The following is a 25,090-nucleotide window of genomic DNA, read 5'->3' on the forward strand; positions in this document are numbered from 1 at the left end:
TTTACATTTAGCCATGTAGAGGACAGCTATGCTCTGTTGCCAATAGTCCTATTTTTTACAGTTTGATTAAAGGCTTTAATCAATCACAATCCCAAGCTGTGTATTAATCACTTCATCAAGCAGTTGATGCATTAGGTTTTTAATGGACTCCATTAATTTTGATTTCTCCTCTCTTCATCTTATCGAAAGGCCTCTCCCAATCTGGACAGATAAAGAGCAAGAAGCAGGAATGTCTGGCCTGCAGTGGCGAGAGCACAGGGAAGAGCAGTCCCTTAACTTCATTACAATCACTCTGCTCAGACTTAACCAATTTATTAGTGGCAATATGGTATCCTGAGCAATGGCTCGGTAAACCACAGACCAAGGCTCAGATAAACAGGGGCCCATTCATTTGTCTCCTCACCTGACACAATGGTGATGTATGATCCTAATAAGATTAATACCCCCAGTGTTTATTTGCTCTTAGTGCCTGCATGCATCCTTTAATGCTACTATTCAGAGTTCTAAAATAAAATAATAAAAAAAATCTACATATTGTTAAAATCAAAACTAAAAAGCTGCAATCAAACATTCTGAATAAATGCTTGATTTCAGACAGTGGCTGACTTAAAATACAAATCTTAGTCTTATGAACCATATGCACATTGGGGAAAATATATAATTCAACTGCACTTCATTACACATTATTGTCTTGTTTTTTAACGGCTAAAAAGTATACTTCAAAACATATCTTTGTTGCAATGATACAATGCACTGTATCTGTATTGATTCCCCTTTAACATTTTCACACTTGTCTCACAGAAAACACAAACCTCAATGTATTTTATTGAAACTTTCTGAAATAGACCAACACAGAATTGTGCTAAATTGTGAGGTAAATGGAAACAGATATGTTCTTTTATGAATAGAAATCTGAAAAGTTTTGCATGCATATGTCACCCTATGTTAGCACTTTGCATTACACATTGTAGTACACATTCAGGTGTTTTGGGATATGTCTCTACTAGCTTTGAAGATCAAGAGATTGAAAATTTTCAAGCAGAGTTAGAAATCAGAAGTTTAGCACAGTCAATTGGATCTCATCTTTGACCATTGTCTCTCTTGCTGTAGTTTAGGGTTCTTATCTTATTGGTGAAATTCCACCGCAGTCTCAAGTTTTGCTTCCTTTTACAGTTATTTTCCAAGACTGTCCTGTATTTAATTTTAGCCCTTTCAATTGTCATATGAACAATAACCAGTTTCTATTTTCTTGATAAAAAAAAAAAAAAAAAAAAAAGCATCACCATATTATGAAGCTGCCATCGGTATGTTTCATGGTAGGTATGGTGTGTTCAAGGTAATGTGCAATGTTAGTCCATCTAACCACATGTTTACTGCATTCTCAATCTGTAAATAGGACTTCTTGTAGCTTTCTTTCAACAATGGATTTTTAATTGTCATTCTTCAATGAAGGCCAAATTTGTTGAATGCACGAATAATACAATTGTCCTCAACATATTACACCACATGTGCTGTGGATCTCTGTAGCTAAAAAAAAAATCAACAGGAACCCTATAGTATAGGGTGTAGTATTAGTATTAGTATAGTACTGTACTATATTATTATTTCCCATTTTATCAAGTAGCCTTCTAACAGTTTCACAAAACAGCTGCATTTAAGTTGGGTTAAACGCAAGCCGGATTTTTGCAGTTATGATCTGCTTTGGGACAGTCAATGACATAAAATTCTTAAGAAATAATAAGTTTTTGTCATATGTGGCAAAATACTGAAAAACTTTAATGGGAATTAATACTTTTGTAAGGCACTATATTTGAAGTTTCTGCTATATTCAATAACACATCAAAGTAGTCATTGAACTATCATGTTCTGGTCAGAAATGACTACAATTAGCAAACAATCCATCTCCTTTTAAGCTCCCTCACCAACCAACCCTGCCATAACCCGAAACACTGCAGTGTCTGGTTTGGATTCATGCACAGACTTTCCGTCCCATCCATATCACCCCCCCCACCCAGTCTGCCCTTCAGCTTCTCCTCTTCTCTCCATTGTGCGCTAAAAAGCTATTGTCTGCATCATCTGAAACTCTGCTCGCTGTTACGAGACAGCGGTGAAAAACATGAGAGTGCACAGGTTTGGAACGCTGAATAGAAAATTGTACTTAAGTGGTCTTCTCTTGCCCATCACCTCTAACCTCTACCCTCCTCCACATGAGAAGGGCTGCCGGGGTGGGCTGCGAGGGGAAGCCAGCAGGGCAATAGCAAACTTGAAAGCAGCCAACATTTGCAGCACTCTTGAAAAACAAGCATTTCACACCTGAAGCCTTTCATGCAGGGCCTCGAGGCATCCCCTTCAAGGCATTTAATTGGCTATTGCTTCAGAGCTCGTTCAGCATGCCCATTATGGTGAGGCAACAAGCAGCCAAGTATGCTAAATGAAAAGGGTCCTTCTCCCAGATGGGCCCAGTGGTATTAAAATCTGCCCGATCACTTCTTGTTGACTAGCGGTGGTTATTCAGATGTATGCACATCTACAAATATCTGCAACGCTGAGCGTGAAATAAATAAGACTGTACATAAATACAGAAGAATAAAGGCTTCATTACTTTTTTTTTGTGAGTACAGCAGATGATTCCAATAAACAGTGCATCAACAGACTAACCTACTTTTTACGAATTCACAATTCCCATTTATTAATAATGGCATTTGGACAAGCTGTAAAACTTTTACTTGGTTATGGTGAGCTAGTGAAAACATTAAAATGCCCTGCGGCATGCCTCCACACATCAGACCCTTTGATCATGTGCACTTCCAGTTGAAATGAAGACAGTCGTGGCTCTGCTAAACACATATTTTATGCTTTAATCTCCGCCGTAGGAAGCAAGGCCCAGGGATATGATGTTCCACTTTTGTTTGGCAGTTCTACCTAAAAGATATAGTCCGTTTCCTTCCCCATGCCATCTGCCATCTGAAGTTTCACCCATATCAGCCTGAGGCATTGGAGCCCTTGCTGAAATGTTTTTAAGGGCACCCTCACTCCCCATGGATGGACAGCCTTGAGGGAACCAGATAAAGTAGGTGTTTAGTCTCTGGACCACTGATGAGAAAGGGATTGGCTTTGAGCTGGGACTCATGGGAAATCTGGCGTGCAAACTAATTACGCTGTGCTGCCAAACTGTCTGTGATTACAAAATGGAGAAGCAGCGAAGGTGGAGTTTATGCTTTATCAATTGCCCTGGTATTTCTTTATAAGGAGAAGCTAAAGCTAATGAGTTTATATAAGATGTTCTTTTTGTTGAGAATTAGTGTCTTATATTTTACATTATGACTGTAGCTTGCCACTACAATAGTATCAAATAAATAAATGACATTTAAAAAAATCGTTATATATAAGAGTCATAGAAAAACTTGAAAGATAAAACAAACAAAAAAAAAAATTCTCAGGGCATTTCTGCCACAGCAAATACCTAATTACTTTTTGCTTGTTTCTCCACCTGGCAGTCACACTTTTGTAGAAAGCCACTTAAAACCAGGTTAGTTCACAAATTATCTGCTATATTTGTATTAACGCCTCAGCTGGTGGTGCAGACAGCCCCTGAAGACAAGCACCAGGCAAAATCATTAAGGGTACAATGGACTGCTAGCTTTTAGTATGAACCAAACCCCAAACATACAAGTACTACAACTTTTCTATATGACAAATGCATTTGTAAAAATAATCCATGCGCAAAATAATTTGTTTGTCAAAAGCTATCTTCAGTCCACCTCACAAATCTAACATAAAAATTCCTGGTTATTTTTAAGAATGTTTTTTTTTTTTTTTTTTTGTCAAAATTTAAGTAATTAATTCAAAGGTAGTGAAATTTATAAATTACAATCAAACTCCAGGAACAAACAACTTCATACACAAAGAAAAATTACATAAAAACAAACAAATAAATAAACAAAACACAGGACAAAACATATTTTGACCAGCCTAAAAACTACAGCAAAAGTTTATTATATATATAAATAGAACATTTTTCAGAGTTATGCTCATCTGGAGATCAGAGTTTATATACCATATATAGTTCAGGGAATAGCTGGAGGGCTGCAATAAAGCAGAGGAAGGATACTTACAATACAATAAATCTTCAGTGTTACCTCCCTTATTTTATTACATTATGTTTTCATCACATATGAATCTGCTTAGCAGATGTCTCACAGCACTGTGACTTACATAATTTATATTCTTGCCAGTAATCTGGTTATAAACTGGGGCTTGTCACCAACTCAGATGAAGAACATTTGTCAAGGGTGGAATGTCGCCACAAATCTGAGACATGATGTCCTTAAAATAACTTCTTCCTCCCTTACACGTGCACATGATTGTTATTTCCCCCCATTCCCACTCTGATAACTGGTTTGGCACGCTGAGGGTTAAAAGAAAGGAACCGATTTTATAAGGGGAACAGTAGGCACAGTCATGGATCTAATCATCACGCGGGATACAGGTAACATCAGTCAGTGACATGCTGCAACATGATATCAGCTGCAGAATAGATCACTGTCTGTGTGGTATACATTGCAGCACTTGTGCTGAGACCTCATCCTTCGAAGGGGCAAACTGGTTGTGGTTAGGGAACTGAACTTGGGACAGGAGGGCTACAGGTTCAATAACTGCAGTCAGACTCTGAGCAAGATACTTAACCTGAGCTGCCTCAATGAACATCCCAACTAATAAATAGATGGCATATAAAATGTCAGCACATCGCCGGCAGATAGTGGCGCTCTGATAATATGCATCTTATATCACAATATAGACTTTTAGATGTATAGGCAAGAGAATGCATTTTCTTAGGTATGCCTGTAACATAATGCACTACAGTAGGCGCTTGAGTCAGTGCTTATTTTTTATTGCTTATTCTTACTCATTCTTGAATTTTCTACAGCACAATTCCTGATTTTAAAAGTTTTTCCCAACATATTTTATACTTTTGTTAAAAAAGCTACACTAAGCAATCAAATACTGATCAGAAAAAATGAAAAATTCATATAGATGGGTATTATTATGACTGCATGTCTGATGCCTAAACCTTTAAGCAAGGTATGGTCTGTTTTCTACCTTGGCTCTTAAGTTTCTGTCCAATGTTCAGTGAGCATAGGAGGAAAATCAATAAACCAACAGGACAGCCAGTCTCAAAGGATTTCACTTTGGATTAAGAACAGAGGGGGGAAAGAGAACATAATGTAATGCTGAAATTGCATTATGACATTATCAAAATCCGCATTGATTACTGATGTGTAAGAATAAAAAGGTAATTCTACAAGTAGTAATTGAAATGAAATCCAGAAGCCCATTGTTGGACTGAGAGAGATAGCCAATGACATGACATTAAGCAACGTGAGACAAGGGGCAGTGGTTTAAGTGATCTGGCAGGCGGTACGATGCCCTACTGTCAGGATCGATCAGTCCTGCTGAAATTTAGAGCAACACTCTAAATTGGCCTTAATGGTGTGTTTCATCCTCCGGTCTCCTCCACACATTGACTGAGAGCCAGTGTCCTTCATCACGCCAGGTTCCTGCCCTCCCTTTCAATCTGGGCATACCACTGATCTCTGCTCTCTGAGGAGAAGGGGAGCAAAAAACAGGCCCTGCGAGCACCCCACACAGCACTGCGTGGCTTACATCCCACCTCCAATAATCACAGAGTTTCCCACTTTCAAGGCACTAAAATAGGCTCCAAAACAAACCCCGAGCCCCCACTGTGTGCCAAGCAATTTTCTGATCTGCTCAGAATCCAGTTCTTGAGTGTGTGAATTATCAAATGGTGGAGGAAAGCATGAATAAAGTAAGCGCCATGAACTAGCTGTGCAGTGCGGTGGTGGCTTCTGTCTCGGCCGGTAATGGGGCAAAGCCATTAAGGGACACAAAAAAAAGAACAGAAAACCTTACTCCCCTTTTTTCCACCCTGTTGGAAAGTAATCTGCTTACATCATTAGGCTAAGCTCGCTAAAAACAAATTACCAGATGTTGTGTTGCTTTTTCTCTCGTTTTGTTTTTGTCAGCGTTTTAACATACTCTCCTCTCGTTTTCCTCGCTAGCGCCACCTCCTCTCTCCGGCACGTCTCTACACAATGAGGCCCTTTGCAAATAACAACAATTGGAAAAAGAAAAATCCCCTCCCGCTATTCACGAGCCCTATCTGGTTCTGTTCACACCCTTCCATTTTGCATCCGATCCAGTCATGTAGTAGCTAATAACCCGAGAGCGGCACAGGAGAAGAATAAAACCGCCTGCAGTCGCACTTGATGGGGATTTTTTTTAAAGGGTCTAGTTTAGTTTATCACATTAAAACCCATTTAGAGATAAAGACATGTCCCGGCTCTTATTATGGCTGTGCAGCAAGCTGAGAATGCAAACACATATTTAAATCCACCTCCCTTTATGATATTTCTCCGAGTACTTGTTTTATTAAGTCCAAAGTCAACCATGAAGAATTAGAAGTTCCGTTCTCTATGAAGAGCATCCAACTTTAATTTTGAATACAAGATGCTGACATATATAATGTTATGTATTATGTTTTTATCTATTACACAAATAAAGGCTACCCTTTACTTAAAGTAACTGAAGGTAAAGAAGCCATAATTACACCCAATACAGTATGAATTGATTGTATATATTTTTAAAATTATGTATTTATTATTATAATTATAATTATAATAATAATAATAACTATTATTATTATTATTATAGCAATTGATATAATTATTGAATAGGTATTTTTAATATCAGTGTTATAAATTGTAATACTATTATTAAAATTACGTATTATTTTACTACACATTTTAATTATTTATGTTGATATAAATAGAAATGTTGGATAATGATAATCATTGATATAAGATTTGATTAAAGCAAAATTGCTTTTTACTACAAAATTCTTTATTAGTAGTATATTAGCAGTAGTAGTAATAGTAATTGATAGTAATAGTCATAACATTGATATTTCTATTCTAGTAACATAAATTGTTCCATATGTTTTATTATTCATACAAAAAATTTAAATCTCTCTTTTTTTTTTTATTAAATTCAAGTTTCCGCTTTAAAATTAAACAGCTTTTTTTTTTTTTTTTGTGGTGCTACCCATAGTAAACTTCAGAATTCTCCTTGCATGCAATCTCTCCACAACCTGGTATGGGACTTAAAAAAAACGTATTCAACAAAGCAGGAAAATAGTCCATCCAGCCCCGACATCATTTCCCTGGCACATAAAAGAATACATAAACAGTTTACATACTTTAAAATAAAACTGCGTGTGCATTTGCTGCTTATCAACCCCCAAGCAGAATTGTGATTCATAGAAGTCATTTAAGTGATAATGCACTCATTCACTACACTAACAAATACATAGCTCCTGGTTATCTGCATGTCTGGCGTTGTTGTAGCACTATTCGACAAACAGGAGGCAAAAAAGAAAAAAACAAACAAAAAAAAAAACACTGGAGATGGCGTTGATTGATAAATTGACAGGTTAATTTTCAGACAGATAATGAGACTAAGACCCTGAAACTGGTTGAGAGGAGTCTCGGGCCCTTTGCTCTACCTTGCATGCAGTGCCATCTATCTATTGCTGGCAGAACCGCAACTGGGAGCAGGTTCACTCTGGTCCATGCCAAATGTCTTCTGGGTTAAAACAGTTTACAAGCTCAACACATTTGATTTTCTTATTATATCCCATCAGAAAACAACAGCCGTTCTTTCACAAAAAATTATACTTGCTCCCAGTATTTGATTGTTGATTAAAATCACATAATTGGTTATTTTATTCATTACCTTTGTCCAGTTTCAGATGTTCAAAAACTTTAAAGCTTACACTGAAAAATGTTTCTCTTCCTCATCATCATAATTCCTTGGATTTCTAATATGTGAGATAATATTATACACTACAATTTCAGAGAATACTGTCATTTTCTACAAAGATGCAATTAGCAGAACTGCATGTGTGCAGTTTTAAAGAAACAACTAGACAATTCAACTTTGGAGCTTAATTAGAGGGCAAACTATTAGAGGAGGAGAGCGGGTTTAACTAGAGGTCAGAAAGGTTTCTATAGCTTACACACGTTTCCACTGCTTGTCACTGCGGTGTCAAAGTCTGCAAGCACTCTAATTAAGTCTCCACCAAAGTTAGACAGAAGCTACTCTGCATGAATCAGCACACACACACTAACAATACTAATCAAACAGCACTTATATGAGACGTAAAACTCTTACGTAAAACTCTTCATTTCTTTTTTTTTTGTCTGCTAAATCTGGTGAAGGATTTTGTGTGCAACTTAGTTTAATACGCCAAATATGCTTTGAAGTGAGAGGACTTTGTGAATGCAAGGTTCCCAAGATTGAAAGATAAATTAAGAATACTACAACATACTTCCATAATTTAAAAATATTCGTAATGTAGCTTTAAATATTTCAATATATTTAGAATTTAAAAAATATAATTATAAAATATGTTCAAAGGTTGAAATGCATGTATGTACATTTCTTTTGTATTTTAAAATATATATTGCAAAAAAATGAAATAAATGGTCATGTCACATTTGTCACTTTTTTGCAGAAATTACAAAAACAAATGTAACTGAATAAACATTGGTTTATCGGTAGTACTGTATTAGAGTATAAAAGAACTAAACAGCGGCTTAAGGTATTTTTTTATTTTATTTTGTTCCTTTGTTTTGTGGGAGTCTCAATGTCTTGGAATTTTGGCACATTTTGTTTTCCTGGATGCTTTTTAAATTAATAAAATGTTTTGTTTTCATTACTTGATTATGTTTAAGATTGTTTTTATACTTGATTATTTTCTTTTGAAGGAATGTGATTTTTTTAAATATTATTTTTCAAAAGCATTTTTAATATTCTGTCCTTGAAATGAACAAAAGAGGAAGAAAAAAATGTGCATAGCACAAAATGTGCAGGTGTTTGAATAAAGCTGGGGCAGCCTTGTTTTGTACAACCGCTTAAAAAAATGACCAAAGCCCTGAACGAGGAGCACACTCCATGTTGCCATGGAGGCAAATAAAAAAAACAAAAAACAGGAAAAACATAACTTCCCCACTTTAGAGGTTCTATGCTATATTTGGAAGATGTAAACATAACTAATTATATTAACAAGAAGTGCGAAAATAGATTTACATGCCAAACTCTTGGCGCAAACTCCTTTCTTTGTGTTCAAACACCAAAACAGGTTAATCCAACAACTTGTGCTCGCAATCAAATTTATAATATAGGGTTGCGACGCAAATCAAACCAAAACTAAACACCAACAAAGATCTGAAAACTTACAAAATACTCTCTTAAGGTAAGTCTTCTCTGGGTAATATTGAAACAGAGCGGGCTTTGTGGTTGTGAGAAGAATTATGTCTCAGGGAGTCATTGTGTTGCTGTAAATGCGGCTGATTATCAATAAGCACACGGTCACGACTAGGGGTGCCTCACTCCACCCATTCATTTGACCAGCCTCCTAAGCTCTGACAGACAGCACATGAACGAAAGGAAGAGTGCAGAGGACACATCTTGGGGGATTCACCCCATCTGAGGCTCCGGAGCACCCAACAGCTTGATCCTGTGTCACTCTGAGGGCAAGGCTTGGCTCTCCCTTGATTCGCTTTTGAAATCTAAACGTTTAATTGTGGTCAATGAAAGGAGGTTCAAGCAAATGAATGGTTGAAGAATATGAACAGAGGGGAGGGGCTCTTTCAGAGTGGCAGGCTGTAAAATGAGTACACATAAGAAGCAGGAGAGATAAAAAAAAAATCAAGAGGGAATAATGAAATTAGGGATGGGGGCGAGCGAGGAAGAGAAAGCAAGGGCAGTGGAACTTGAAGCGCTGACCCCTATCGTCTGCGGTGAAAAGCAAGAGATTAGAAAGTGTTTCATGCTAATTTCCATGGAGATTTCTGTAATTTCTCAAAAATTACTTCTTCCTCCTTTGATTTTTCCGTACTGCCAGGCCCCCTGCTAGTGTTGTCGGGGTGGTCTACTCTATCACGCCTCTACTCTTGCGGGCCCCTCGATGGCCCCTCGCTGCGGCCAGCCGTCGAGAGATTACTGAAGCGGTGCTGACGTCTCTATCAGCTCGCACCACTGTCATGCCCTCTCCCAACCCACTACGCTCACCCGATCCCCCCTAGCCTCCATTCCTAGCATCTTCTCTGCGCCCACCAATGCATACCCTCGCAGATCTGTCAGATGATGGCTTCATTGGTTCTCATGACTCTCTGCATACTCGGTCTTTCCATCGTCTCATCTGTCTTAGAAAGCTGCACCTGAAGAAAGATTTCTTCCTCCCCCCTCAGGTTCCATTGTAGATTGCTTCACCTATTGCTATCCCTCAGCCTTCACTCTCTCTGCCTCATCCTGGTTTGTGCTTCTGCCTGCCACATCAAAGGAGAACCAGGGGTCACAGAGCCACAGGCATAGAATATAAATGCAGCCAACTCCATGGCAGTATAGGAAATCAATCCTCTAAAGATAGCTCCATAAACTTTCTGAACCCATCATCAGTGTCTGATACACATAGCAACATATAGAAATGTTTTGTGGCTCTTTGCAGATTGTATACAAAGTGTTACACAAGTCTCCAAAGACATTCTTCCTGCTGTTAAAATATTGTCTGACATTACATTCCCTTACTTTCCACAAGAAATCAAATTTAACATTTAAAATCTGTGACAAACTTTGATTCCATTTTACAAGTTCATTTCAATAAAGCAGAATATAATCAAAGTTAATTCTTTCTAGCAACTCATTTTAAAAACTAATTTTAAGATCCTTTCATACTAATTTTGATGAGTATGCGTCAAGGATGAACAGTTTAATTGGTTTCTCAAAAAAATAACACTTAAGAAAAAGGCTAAGTAAAAAAAAAAAGTTTGATTCTTGATCTGACAACTCTACGCATGCATGGCAAGTCACAAAAGTCACAAAAGTCACAAAAGGTCATTGCTAAAGGAGATAGCTGTTCACAAAATGCTTTATCTAAGCATATTAGCAGAACATTGAGTAGAAGGAAAACGCCTGGTAGAAAAAGGTACTCAGGCATAAAGACTAATCTGAGCTGAATTTTAACTGATTTGGAATCTCAATAGCAGCATATGGATTAGTCCTCAATGTCTTACATTTGCTTGAGATGACTATTTTAAATTTGGCAGCAATGTGATTAAAATCACCAACCATGACCATTCCTCACTTTTTATAGAACTCAGAACTCTTTCAGTGATTCTGCAGCACATTGTTTCTTCTTTATGTGTTACATATTTCATAGAAAATGAAAAATAAGAATAAGTCAGTTCAAACATAAAGAAAACCTGAAATTATTATTGGGCTGAGAAAGTCTAATATCTAACATACTATGACCTAAAATATAAGTATAATCCAAATGTTATTTTTGAAACGTACTTACATTGGCAGCACATATTCAACTTTTTAAAAGATACTTCTGGTAAAAATTAGACTCACAGGCAAATGAAGCCCTTGAGAACAGCAAGGAAACATGTAAACAACTTTTGTTGGTATCCCTGAGAAAAATACTCAAGCCAGCATTCACAAGTGAAGCATCGCACAATATGTCAGTAATTGACTCAAGTTTGTCTTCATCACCTGCAATGCCGTAGGACTGTCTTGCAGACGATGGAACGATGACTGACTGAATGATAAGGAGAGAAAAAAAAAGAGGAAAAAAAAAATTGACACAGGGAGGCAGAAACAGTATTGTTATGAATCCAAAGAGTCTCTGGATGAATGAGGAAACTAGCGTGACAGGCAGACACCTTGGACTGCGGCGGGGTTGGACGGCTCAGTGTGTGGGGGCGACTGGCTCCGGTTGCTTAGCATTAGTATTAGATAAACACTCTGTCGGAAGATGTCAACGTCTCCATTAATGCCAGAGCTGCCACGCGGGCTGTACTTGAGTGACACGGTGTTTTGTGGAGTGTGACAGGGGTTGTAAATGCTAACTCTCTCTGGCTAGATCTCCGAGCCTGGCGGAGGCAAACCCACGACGACACCTGTGACTGCAGAGGAGCTGCGCGTTTGACACTGTTAGGGGATGATAATATTGTCCTGTCATCCTTATCCGAAAAACAGCACTGAACTCTTTCAGCATAACTGCCAATAATTTCATAATAGAAGAGCCTGTTTTAATTTAATTTTGAATGTACAATTGCAGCAATATTTTTTTTTCCCTAAATCAGTCCTTATTTTAATGCTAAGCTGAATTCGAAGCTTATTCAGACACACGGGCAAAAGCTTAAAAAAAAAAAAAAAAAACCTTTGCTTGCTTATCATTCTGCTAACCACAAGCAGATTAGCCTCATCTGGAAGTGTGGCTGGCCCAGAAGGCTTTGCCATAGTCTTTACAAACCACAATATGAAAGCTGTGTGTTCAGCACAAGCCTAATGCACTTAAAGCCAGCCACAAGCCCACATATTCAGCCGCAGAATGAGCAGGATATGGGTTTTTCCATGCTTTCACCGCCCGGGCCATGGCTTTTCCCAGCCAGTAATTACACTGCCAACACTGTTCCAGTCAAAAATATTAAATGTTTTTTGTTGTTGTTGTTGTTTAAAAAAAGATTTCAATATTTAAAAATAACGTATGCTTTACAATTCGAACCAACAGACAAAAAAAAAGAGTTACTAAGTTATTGGATAATAAATAGCTATCGTGTAATGTTTAATAGTGTATGTTAAATAATCAAAACTACAGGGATTTTTTCTAAAATACTGATAAGAAGAAACAAAACAAACAAAAAAAACTACATTCAAAGCTCACGGTGCAAGAGATTTTCACAAAATAGACAGAATAAAACAGGTCTTGGCTCGATAATTCTGGCCATCTCAGAGCTGCTGAGTTGTTCTGCAGGCTGGAGGGCTGGACACTGTAGTGTGCTCTCTCCCCCACTACCTGCCCCCTAATGCCCTGTCCATTGATCTTTCCCGTAACTACAGCTCCACACAGAAACCCACACAATCTGTGCAGAGTAGTGCTTCTAGGCACCCCCCACTTCAAAAGGTGCATATTTACTCTTAGAAATTTAGAGAAAGTGCAGCTGTGGATGCATCCTCCAACCCCAGTCAATGATAGGGCCGGTCCTCCTGACCCCCCACTTCCAGCTCGCCCTGCTGGCTAATAAAGTGCTTCTTAGGCTTGGTGGTTTCCCTAGAAGCCTTATGGGGTTGTTTCAAACTAGCACTTAGGTTTGTTTCCATCAAGTCTTCTTGAAAATTGATTTTTGGAGAAATACTTATCTTGTGGCTCAACAAAGTTCCAGAATGTCCCACGGTTGACTCTTTGTTTTGTTTTTTTGTTTTTTTGTTTTTTTCTTGGCTTTCTTGTTAGTCTGAAAAGATTTCTGTATAGTCTTTCTTCAGGATGGCTGAATACAACTCTAGATAATCAACATTTTGTCAACATAAGCAAAAACTAAAACACAAACTATACCCAGCTGTGAGTATTTTAACCTGCATTCACAAATTCTGATTAGAATGCACATCTAAACAAAGATTGAGCTCATTCAAGCTAAAAATCTTAATTTCCTACTTAGCATATATATATATATATATATATATATATAATTTTTTTCCTCAAAATCTGCATGTCTTACTTAACATTTGCTATTTTTTTTGTCGTTGACAAAAGTATTTAATGTCGGGACACAAATTACCATAATTGTCATTCCCAATTTTCAAAAACAAATGTGTATTAAGGATAGCTAAAATAGGCCTTCTGGTGAAAATCAGACAATCAAAATCTTTTGTAATTAGCATGGTGATATTCTCATTACCAGCGATTCAAGCTATTCTGTGCTGCCTCTTGTCCTTTGCAACAATTAGAAAAATATATGTCAGCTGTGATTTTTTTTTCTTTCTTTTTGTCTCCTTTATTTAACTTTAAATGGCTGTCAGTAAAGTGGCACAGTGGGGGATTTATTCAAAAACAATGACATTTACAACTCAAATTTGGAAGAACTGCTTTCACTTTGTGCTCAGCAGGAAAACCCAAGTTTGAAGCGAGTGTGCTAAAGGTCAAAAACAATTAGCATAACACCACAGACAGTCTCGATGATGTATCATTTATTCTGCATAAATTATACAAGCTGTAGTGAAAGAAAGTTTTGCTCAAGAAATGATCCACGTTCAGTAGCCTGAAAACAAGTGACCTCCTGACTGCATTCCCTGACATTCATCATTTGATTGTCACTTTGTAGGTAAGTGTCTGCCTAACCAGGCAGCTTCGTATGGCGATGATTGCATTCTTCAAGTCTGCCACAACAGCGTTAGCTCTCAAAACAGAGAAAAAAATAGGGAAAAAAAAACCTGTTTCAATGTCATTAATCCCAACTTGTTTGGACTCTTCACACCAACTCTCCCACACATCTCTGTTTCTACCCCTTTTTTCTCCTCTCAGCGCATACTACCGCTCTCACTCTCTCTGCCTCGCTAACATGTTGACAGCAGTTTGTTAGTAGGTATCAGTTTTCAGCGAGCAGCCTGGGAGGGAGAAAGGGATGTGGTAATCATCTCTATCTCCGGCTGCTTGGCAGCGTTCCCCTCGGCATGCTGGCAGACACTTGCCATTGAGCGGCTGTCAGGCAGAAAGGGTGTGGGATGTGGGCTCAGGCTACACAGGTCACGGTCACTTCTTTCCAAAAGCCACTGAAGCTAAAACCTTAAGTGGCATTTGAGCTACCTGCACTGTCAGTTCTGACACTCTGCAACACTAACAAGGAGACCACCGGTAGAGAGTCAAACTCGATTATGCCTCCCTGGTGGATTTTCTTAATATAGCTAAGCTACTGCCAGACTTGTTTTCCTAACAGAAAGCACAGGCTTTTAACATCACCCGCATTGTCGTGTAGATGTGTATGAAGGCATTTTGTGCATTATTTAAAAAGCACTTCGGCATCGGACTGCTCCCATCATGTAACACTGATTGCCAATTATTGTTAATCATTATCAAATCAGTGCAAACTAGTTAGCAGTGTTGGCTGAAAAATTGTGAACGACAGCCCCGCATGTCAAGTTTGTTTCTCTGAAAATAAGAATGAATTCCGCCAGAATTTCCCCCATATGAATTATAGTTTGTATGATTGAATTTAAAAGAGGAGAAGAAGAAAATGTCTCACAAATCACCCACAGTGGTGCAAACCACTCGTACGGGTCAAAAATTTGCAAATTATTTTCAAACATGGACAGTACATTTGTCTGTAACATATCAAATCAACTGTTGTTAAACACCAAGCTATGAATTCCTGTTAAAATCTCTGTTTTTAATAATCTAAAGGAATTATACTAAAGCAAACTATTTTTTACCACCTTTTTTCCCTCTAACACAAATAGAGGGAACAATACTAGCAAGAAATGGACAAAAAAAATGCAATTGTCTGGAAATTACCACTTTTCAACACATTTAAACTAACTGAAATAAAATGCATATAACCCTTTTTTTATTTCAATTCCACCATTCAGTCTGCCTTCAGTTAAAATCTTGAAATAAATCTTACATTAGATTACATTCCATTCTTGTATAAGACACAATATACTGAATTTATTTATTTATTTATTATTTATCTATTTTGTTTATTTAGCATTAAAGAATGTTCAGCACCAATCAAAGCAACACAGCAAATATAACCACTAAAAACTCTGAAAACTTTCAACAACTGCCTAAGAAAAAAAAACACAGTGGCCCACATCTGGCCAGCTCTTAAACAACTTTCTGGAGCCGCTCCTGACTTCTTTTTTTTTTCCATTTAGACAGACAGTTTGCTTCGTAAAAATCTGAATCATAGCCAGAGGGATGTAAAAATCATTTTTATTAGAATACCTATGTTTATCACTGAAAACGCCGTTTTTGTGTACAGCATATATACTTTTTTTCCTCACCATAACAACTCTGAATTCATTTAAATCTGACATCAAGTCATAAACCTGCAGCTATTATTTATTTAGAGTATTAACTAATTAGCATTCAGGATAAAAACATAACAAAAAGTTCCGGTGAGGGATTAAAACTTTAGACAAAGCAGTGAGGAAAAGTGGTTGACTTTCAGGGCTGCAAAATGAATTGCGCTTGACAAGCTGCAGTCTCTCAGAAGCCAGACCTGTGATCTTTAGAGTGATACCCTCAAGTTCACAGCAACAAATACCCACCATCACTCAGGGAGATCCTAAGTCTCTCTGTTGGCCAATTACTGCTTTTCAAAAGCCTCGGGCACCCAGGAAACTTTGACTCCTGGAAATAAAGACCAATCTCAGAGAGGAACGTTGCAGCTATTAAAATCTTTATAATTCTGTAAATCACAAGTGATTTGTTTTGCCCCATGGCTTGTTCCGATACATCCTTGCTACTATTGCAAAGGGCATGAGGTGACTGCAATTGAGGAGAGCAAGCTTATTTTTACAACTAAGCATGGTGGAAAAAAAAATAGAGAAATGCCTTTTTTCTTCTACTTTTGGAGTGCAGAAGGCAAAGATCTCCTCTGTGTCATAATTGCCTGAAGTTAGAGAGTAAAGGCTCTGGACTCCTGATGTTAGTGCAGGCCTTTCATCAGGGGGGTTGGAGTCAGAGGTGCTTTCAAAGATCAGGCACTCAAGAGGATCCAGCCTTGTTTTTATTGAAGTAATGAAGGCATTTTAAAAAGAGAATGAGGAGGAAAAAAATCATCATCACTCATTTTCTGCTGCTGTCAATACTGTTTTTTTTTTGTTGTTTTTTTTTGCTGATTGCAGTTCCCCCTTATTGGGAGCAAACTTACATTTTTAAAATTATTTCAGTTTTAAATCTATGATATTGAGCATGCCTTACTGATTAATTTTGAAGATGGATTTTGAAATTAGCCCGCTTATTAAAACCAAAGTGGGAGGCAAAAGTGGCAGAGAGGATCATGCAATTATGAGTAAAATCACTCCAATTAAACACTGCCATGTTAAGTTTTAGAGAACACACACTCTACATAATGTAATTACAAACTGGAATGTGTGTGTGGGATGAGGGGAAGGATAGGGAAAAAAAAAGAAAAAAAAAGAAAACAGCAACAATCTGGAACGAAGCGTTCGCAGTTGATGGATTCTCGAAAAAGCTCTTCTCTCCTCTGGTGTTCGGGGTTAAGGATGGCTCTCCTCTGCTGCTGCAGTGCTCTCCCTCCCGACAGCCACACTCCCCCCATTCAGCAATGCAAGGCCCTCTGGTACTAGACAAGGGCCCTGACTGAGGACGCTTTGATGCTTCAGCCTTTAATCACCAGAGCATCCTTACAGAGCTGAGCAGATAGGCGAGCGGGCCGCAGGAAGGATGTCCCGACCATAAATCAGACTACAGGGGTGACAGGACGCAAAATAGGTGAATTGTCCTTGGCTCCACGATGCTGGCGGCATCCCTTGTGTCCCCCCTGAGTCACACCACCCTTTTTATTATTTGGGAGCAAGTCAAACAAATGCCCTACCAGCCATTCTTTCCCTCTCCCCACCCTTGTGTTTTTTTTTTTCTTTTTCCCCCCGTAGTCTTCGAGGCTGGACCCTGCTATGAACTGTTTCCAGAGTCAGTTACTGGTGTAATTGAAAGTGCTTTGTCATCGCTTTCAGCCAAACACTGATGGATGTGAAGTTGAATGAGGTTTGGGTTTTAGTTATAGGAGGGAGCCCGTGTAAGATTTATCACCAGAGGCTTAAGAGGCTACAAGGGACCATTAAAGCACCACCACCATCTACATCACAGTGAATTGTTCATTATTATTCATTAAAGCAAAATGCCTTTAATATCTCTAGTTCCTCCATGTGAAACATAACAAAATGTACATGCTTTTTAAAAGACTGTTGCAGAAAAATACAAATCTAGGTATCCAGTTTTCAGAGTACTCCAAGCTTGGTAAGCTAAAATAGAAAGAAATAAGGTCAAAGACTAAAATATAAATATATATTCTATCCATTTATTAGTGTTGCAATAATTAAATTTTAAAAGAACACCAGAATACATAAAAAAACACTATTCTCTTAAATCTGAATTTCAAAATTTAACCTTCGCACGCTCTGCATGTCCGTTAAACCTTCCTCGAAGGTTTCACATTGTTTCATAATTAGCATGCTCTATGGAGAACCTTATAAAACCATTTAATTTAAATTTGGATCCAACATCCACATGCAAAGCGTGGGAGGTGTGCTAGCTCTCATTGTCTCCCACTTATTATAGGCTGCCCCCAGCTGCATAGGTTTGCGAGGGTAGGATCCTGGCTCCTATCCAGGACGGCTCTGATCTGGGCCTCTTTGTGATTTGAGCAGCCGAGCTGTGCCGCGCTGCTGTCCTAGAGCCATGTTGGAATACCAGAGCAGCGGTGGAGGTGCAGAGGCAAGTGACCTCACTGTGTGATGTGAGTAAGAATACGGAGCAAGAGTTACGCATTAAGGTTGCTTGGATTATAAATAAAGTAGTGTGTGGTTTCTGAGCTGAGGAAAGGTGAATACCAGTGCTCACAGCACAATTGTAAATGGCGCCCTATCTGAGCACTGGCTCAAGGCTGCCAAGACAGCACGGCCAAAGGAATTACATATATGAGATGCTTTTATTTTACAAAGGCGCTTATTTTATTTTGTGCATTTATGTGCATTAAAAAATATTTTTTGTTTTGTTTTCAATGAGAATTGTTTTTTTTTCTCTCTACAAATAAATTACTTACTTTTTTTTCTTATGCTGAAAAAAGCAACATAAGAAAGTCACAAGTCGTGGAAGTCTCCAGCTCAACTGACCTCTTGATAAGTCGATGCCTTGTTTCGTACCAGTATATTTCCAGATTACCCCGCCCAACTTCCACTTTGTGAGCTGTTTCATACCCGTCTACTTAAACCATCGAACATGAGCTTATAGTTTATTGCAGAAATAAAAGGCTCAAATCTTACATGCTAATTAGATATTCAGGTAAAAGGTTAAATTGAATGAACAGTAGATTTGTGACGAGATTTAGCCAATTTTAAACCTGACTGGCTCTGGGTGGTATTTGGCAAATCAGACACCAAAAATTCTTCATTTCTTTAAATGAGTGGATGTGCCGCACCACAGATAATGCTAACACCACCCGTAATTGGTGAGAAAGTGATTTCTGAGGTGGGAGCAGTTAGTTAACCATTCTGTTTGATGTTGTTTAGAAAAAAAAGTAAGTCAAAAAGTTCGTTGTAGTGTCTGTGAAGAAAGTTGTATTATCTGAAGGTAAATCAAAACACAGTGTAAATATTGGATAATATCGGCTTTAATAGTTTAAGAGCTCAGAAATTGGCCATAAAATCTCATACTGGTCAATCTCTAAATAATTCGGAGATTGCTTTTTTTCAGCTTTCCTGTTGTAAACAGTATGAAAAAGAAAGTTTTGTGAAAAAGCTGACCGCATGATAGGAAATGCCTGTCACTGACCTTCCTGAGACCTGTGATGTTTTGGGTCATCTTGTGGAGCCGCAAGAGTAGCAGGGAGGAACAAAAGACCAAGACCCTGCCAAAGGCACAAATACAGAGAACAAACAAAGAGAACTTCACTTTGACAGGAAAATAGTTTTGAGAATAGCCAGAATAACAGCAGTTACTTAAATCCACTACAAGTAAAACTGTGTGTGACTTCACCGACAGCGAATTGGAAAGACAGTGTGGATGGAAATTTTAAATGAGTTCTGTCCTCCAGGAAAATATAAATTTACCAAACTTAAATTTTTCTGTCTCAAGTATTTCATAACCCAAAATGTGCACAGATCTCTTGATATGTAATAAATAGATATGATCCTGCCTGTGGGAAAATTAGCATGGTAAGTGAACATTAACTTGCAGATGGTTGGATATAGGGAATGTTGTGGCTCCCTAACAAACAATTGATTAACTTGTAAACTCCCATTGCCCAGCTGTTATTCAAGCTGTTTAGCATAAATGAAAGAAGGGGAGTAGAGAAAGGATCCAGATGCTATGAGTGCAGCAAAAAGGCAATCTGTCATTGTTCTCAACTAACACTGATGGATGCTGCTTTGAATGGGGATTGGTTTTACTTAAACATGACAAAGTGAGGGATGACATGCCATTGGTCACAAAGGTCTGGAGGTCCCGAAACGCCTCAGCGGTCCCTTTTTTCAGCCAAGACAACCTCTTGTTCATGTATCAGCTGCCAATAAAAGGGGAAACGTTGTCAGGGCACGCTTTTAGTTTGTTTGTTTTCCCATGTGTTGATGCCAAAATTGAAAAATGAGAAAATGAACAAAACTTCCACACAGACCACACTGAGGAGGAAGCCAGTGTCATTACTGCATGATCTCCTCCCCTCTCAGTCTCTTGTGGAGACTCCAAAGAGCCATCACACTACTGTAAAGAGGCCAAGAGTTGGATGTGCTACAACTGAAAAAGAAAACTACAAAAAACATATTACAAAGAAAATTGTTTGCCACAATACTGACTTCAATGTTTTTTTTTTTTGTTTTTTTTTCAAATAATTAAAAAATGTTATTAATACTTTTAGATAACCCAAGACAATATAGAATGATGATTTCTTCAAAAACGGGTTGTGTAAATTAATAAAGCTTTCATTACTTGGTAAATCATACCTTAAATGTGATTAGAAACGTTTCTGGAATGCTAACTTCAATTTCGCTATCCAGACCCACCCCTACCACAAGAATGAAGAAATAGCTTCAACAGAACCTGTCGGCAACATGAAGAAGGCTAAAAGGTTGTAATGTAGCGTTGCTGTGGTTGCACAGATTGAAAAAAAGTACAAACAGGAGACACAGCAGCAGGCATTAGTGGTCTACGAGGGAGAAGTCTCTCTGTGCGACTGTATTAGTAGTATTAGTAGTCAAAAGAACAGCATATGCAGAGGCTTTAGTCAGCCAATATTAGTCTACTAGCGCACAAATGTTTCAAACCCAAAGACAAACACAAAATTCTGTCATTTTAAGTTTTACAGAAGCTGAACTTACCGGCTACCCTAATTTTTAGGCATCAGGCTGAGAAGAAAAAAAAAAAAAAACAATATTGGTGGACTTCTACTTTGAAGTAGTTGATGAAGAAAGTACAACTAGATCCACTGTTTCCAAGTGTATGACAAAATTAATGTGAACAGCAATATGCCAACTCAGCCATTACAAAACCATTACATGTGCAGAACTACTTAACTACATAGAAGTAATCATTGTGTTTATGCAGCGATGCATAAACACTGGGAGAAACCCCACCACAATAATTTGAGGTTGGTAAAAGCTCTGAATGCAGAAATATGACTTACGTCATCCAGAATCATATACAATGTGAAAGCTGTTGACATTCCCATCAGTGGACAGAATTTCAGGGGAAAAAACAGCCATCTTAGCCGGACTTTGTGATGTCAGACGGTTAATGAACCCGTAAACTCTGCTTTTTACTAGCACATAAAACTGATATGGACTGCTCTTCCAGCTGCAGAGTGAGGTGACATTACATAACTGGAAGTATAAGAAAAAGTTTCTTTGGATCATAGACTTGGACATCAACCATCAGACGTCATCCAGTTTCGCAAATTTAGGCAGGTAAGAAGGCTCTTCAAAGCGTCCCACTAGACAGATTAGGAAGCAACGGCTGCATTATTATTACTTGTTAATATATGGTTGGAATACCAATCAATGTAAATTACAATGTTGCCTTTAATTTTCCTTCACTAAGCTTTAACACCCTTAGATTTAAAATATCACATTTTTCATTTACAAGCAGCCAACTAAAATATAGCTGAAACCCAACGTAACTGTGATACATAATACAGGAAGTAAAGCACTATTCAGCATAGCACAATAAAAAAATCATGTAGCCAATGCACATGTCAAAACCTTTTTATAAAGGTGTAAAAAGAAAGGCTTGTTATCCATACACTAACACTGACTTCTGACTTCCACCTGCAGACTGTAAAAAAATAAAAATAAAAATATCAAACATCTGTTCGCATAGCTGCTGCATCTCAATACAAAGTGGGTCATGTAGCAAAAGCTGTAAGCATACCAGTCATTTTTATCTACAAACAAGTACAGCCAAAGTCTGACCTTAATACAGTAGAAGTGCAGACAAAGATTGCGTTTTTTTAGAAACTGACTGCCATATTTTAGATTTTTTTATAAATACACAAATGTAAGACTGGATTCTGCACATAATTTTACAAACTTATAAAATTTGAATATTTAATACAGTAAATAAATTAATGAAATTGTTTTGCTTTAGTTAACTGGTATTTTCATTTTTTTATTTTTTACTTGAGGAGATATGATTTACGACATGGCTCCAAAAGCCAAAACACAAAAATATTTTAAACAAATTCTTCTTTCACAAAGATGCAATGTAGACGAGGCTTACCTCTTCAAGCTTTTCACATTTCCTCTTTTTACAGCCACGCACTTCAGTGCTTTCGTCAGGACTTTAGTTGATAGGCCAGCACAAAGTACTGCATGACTGAAAGAGAAAAGAAGCGATAAAGGGTTAAGTAAACAGATGAGTCTCACAGTGCAGATTACAACACTGCACTGTTGTACTAAAGCCTTCAGCGGGATGGTGCATTTAGTGAATTTCAGCATGTTGAATGAAATAATATTGTATTAAGATACATGTTTATGTTGTTCCCACTCCAGAAGTGCCTAATTATTTATCTTAACTAATAAATAATTAATAATTCCCGATTCGGTCATGTGGTTTCAGACTATCAAAATCGAGGGTTACATTTCAATCTGGGATCAGATGTATTTTCTAAAACCTAGTAGGAATAATAACACTTAGTAGCTACCTTCATGAGGTGGTACAGAGTCAGTGTCTCAAAACAACACACATGCAGCACTCTGCAGAAGCGACAGACGTAAACCAAAACAGAACACGACATCAGCTTGAAGTGAGAGCACTGTTGCCAACTTAGCAACGTTGTCGCTGTATTTAGTGACTTTTCAGACCCCCCGCCAGCAATTTGTTTTCAAAAAAGTGACTTGCGACAAATGTAGCAGCTATCTCTGGTTTATTGGAGATTTTGGCAACAACACAAAAAGCAAAGATTGTACTGCAGTTAAAACGACCAGTGAAGTTGCCGTGAGCCCTTCTCACTTCCGAAGCTCTTGCAGGCGTTCAGTCTGACTAACAGCGGGCTTGTTGTGCAGCAGCCTGCAGTAGAGCAGAGAGGAGGCCACTCTATTCTGTTTGCACACTGCAATGGAATCACGCACGCACAAAGCAGATCTCAGTGTCTTGTTTTTTATCTGTTCTTGAATTTCTTCTTTAGGTTAGAGCATGATGTGTTGTTAGTGTTTCAGATGTTTTCAAGTTGTCAGAAATGTTCTCGTTTTTTCTATTATTGATTCTACGTTTGACTTTGATCAGATCTGGGTGTTCCTACTGAAATTCAATTTAGCTTTCTAAAACATTACGTGATGTGGACACGAACAATTAACTCAGGGATATTACTTTTTCATATAGGAGAGGGAATTTGTTTGTAGGCAAAACAGTTTCTTCTCGGTTTTTACGACTTATGTGCTTCCTGTGACTTTATTTGACAGATGTTTGACACCAAGATATCTAATCTCAAGTGTTCAGTAATAACTCTACACTAAAGCATCTGATGAATAAAGTAACTTATTAAAGCAAAGGCAGATATTTCTAGGTTAAGGTTAAGGATTAGTAACCAGTCTCAGGGAAAATCAAAAACCTCTGATCAAAGGCCAGTTTTTTTCATCTTTGGTTGATTTTTCACTACAAATCTGCATCACCTCTAAATGTCTCATTTAACCCTTTGGGATAAGATTTTTATTATTACTATTATTAATATCAGCACTACCTCTTTATTGACCTAAATGTCACATTTAAAAATGCATTTAAAAAAATGTCAAGAAGATGGAAGAATGAGAACACTTCCTGGGTACCCTCTGTGCATAACAAGCACAGTTCCAAAGAGAGAATGTCAAATCAGCATTTTTATTTTTTTTTTTTGTGATATTGCTTATACGTCTCTAATGTGAATCCATGCGCATAGACTGCTCGCAGACTTGGCCACTGGCTGAAGCCAATTGTCTGAGTTCAGAATCACAACACAAGACACTTGGAAGACAGAGGAGAAAACAGTGAAGGAGTTTCAACAACCATCCCTCAGACAGGAAGACTCTAGAGGAAACACCAGAAAGCCATTAACTAACCACAGAATTATGATGATCTATTTGCTGGGATGGGCTTACAGACAGCTAATGAACAAGTCTCAACTCAACCCCCCCTCACAATCACTCCACCCACACCCAATCTCACACGCTGCATATCCACACACACCGAGAAGCAATTCTGAAAGAGCTCTTGCTCTTTCAGAACGGCATGGCAGATCAATGCCTGATTTTTAAATCAAGGGAAAAGGTTATTTTGTGTCTCACTGGGATTCCACTTACTATCTTCTTATATCTAAGACACTCCCATACCAATTTCAACCAAACCAGTCCAACCCCCTTCCAAAACAACACATGCACACATCTCCTAATTAAGAGCGAGGCGGTGGGGCTTTTTTGTGTCTGTGGTTATGCTTGCAATGTTAGTGTCTGGAGTGTGAAAACAGATCTGATGGAGCAGTGCCCTCAGCTCTCCCTGATCAGGCTCCAGCAGGTATCCCCCCCATGATTGACAGCTCACAGGTCAGCCGCCCATCTCCGAGACTGTTAGTGGGTGGGCGGTAAAAAGATTTGGAATGCCTGGGACCCTGATTGCTTTATTGCTCGCCTGTCAGAACCATTGTACGGCTCTGTATTATTAGGGCTCGCCATCTCTCACCGTCTGGAAGGTGTCGCGTCTCAGCTCTGCATAAAGAATCGCCACTCTATTCAAAACCCTCTTTCTCTTTTTTGGCTGAAAGGAAGAAAGCACAGATTTTTCCACACAATCTCCTGTACTGGTTTGACAGATAATGCAACATGAGTCTCTGGGGGAATGGTGTTCGTCGTGCTGCTTTACACACGAGTGATGAAGATTTGAGATCCCATTTGGCAGTAATTTCTCACTATATTACAAATGATGAAAGGGTACAGAAATTATTCAGATGGTCTTGATTTATTTTTCTTC

The 25,090-nt window shown here is 38.2% G+C and overlaps 1 long non-coding RNA gene across 2 annotated transcripts in view; it reads right to left on the reverse strand.

The window, feature by feature from the left end:
- The window catches only part of LOC103147871 (uncharacterized), a 99,558-nt gene extending 77,090 nt beyond the window's left edge, over positions 1-22,468 (reverse strand). Inside the window, exons 1-2 of one of the 2 annotated variants that reach the window (XR_477296.2) lie at positions 22,373-22,468; positions 19,436-19,511 (exon numbers count right to left, since the gene is read on the reverse strand). This is a non-coding gene — a long non-coding RNA (uncharacterized LOC103147871). Of the gene's footprint in view, positions 1-19,435; positions 19,512-21,281; positions 21,331-22,372 lie in introns of those variants that run through there. The other variant, XR_001663987.1, reaches the window with a different exon arrangement.
- Between the last annotated feature and the right edge of the window lie 2,622 nt (positions 22,469-25,090).

The sequence above is a fragment of the Poecilia formosa genome, unplaced genomic scaffold, assembly GCF_000485575.1.
Source record: "Poecilia formosa unplaced genomic scaffold, Poecilia_formosa-5.1.2 Scaffold191, whole genome shotgun sequence".
Taxonomy (NCBI): Eukaryota; Metazoa; Chordata; class Actinopteri; order Cyprinodontiformes; family Poeciliidae; genus Poecilia; species Poecilia formosa.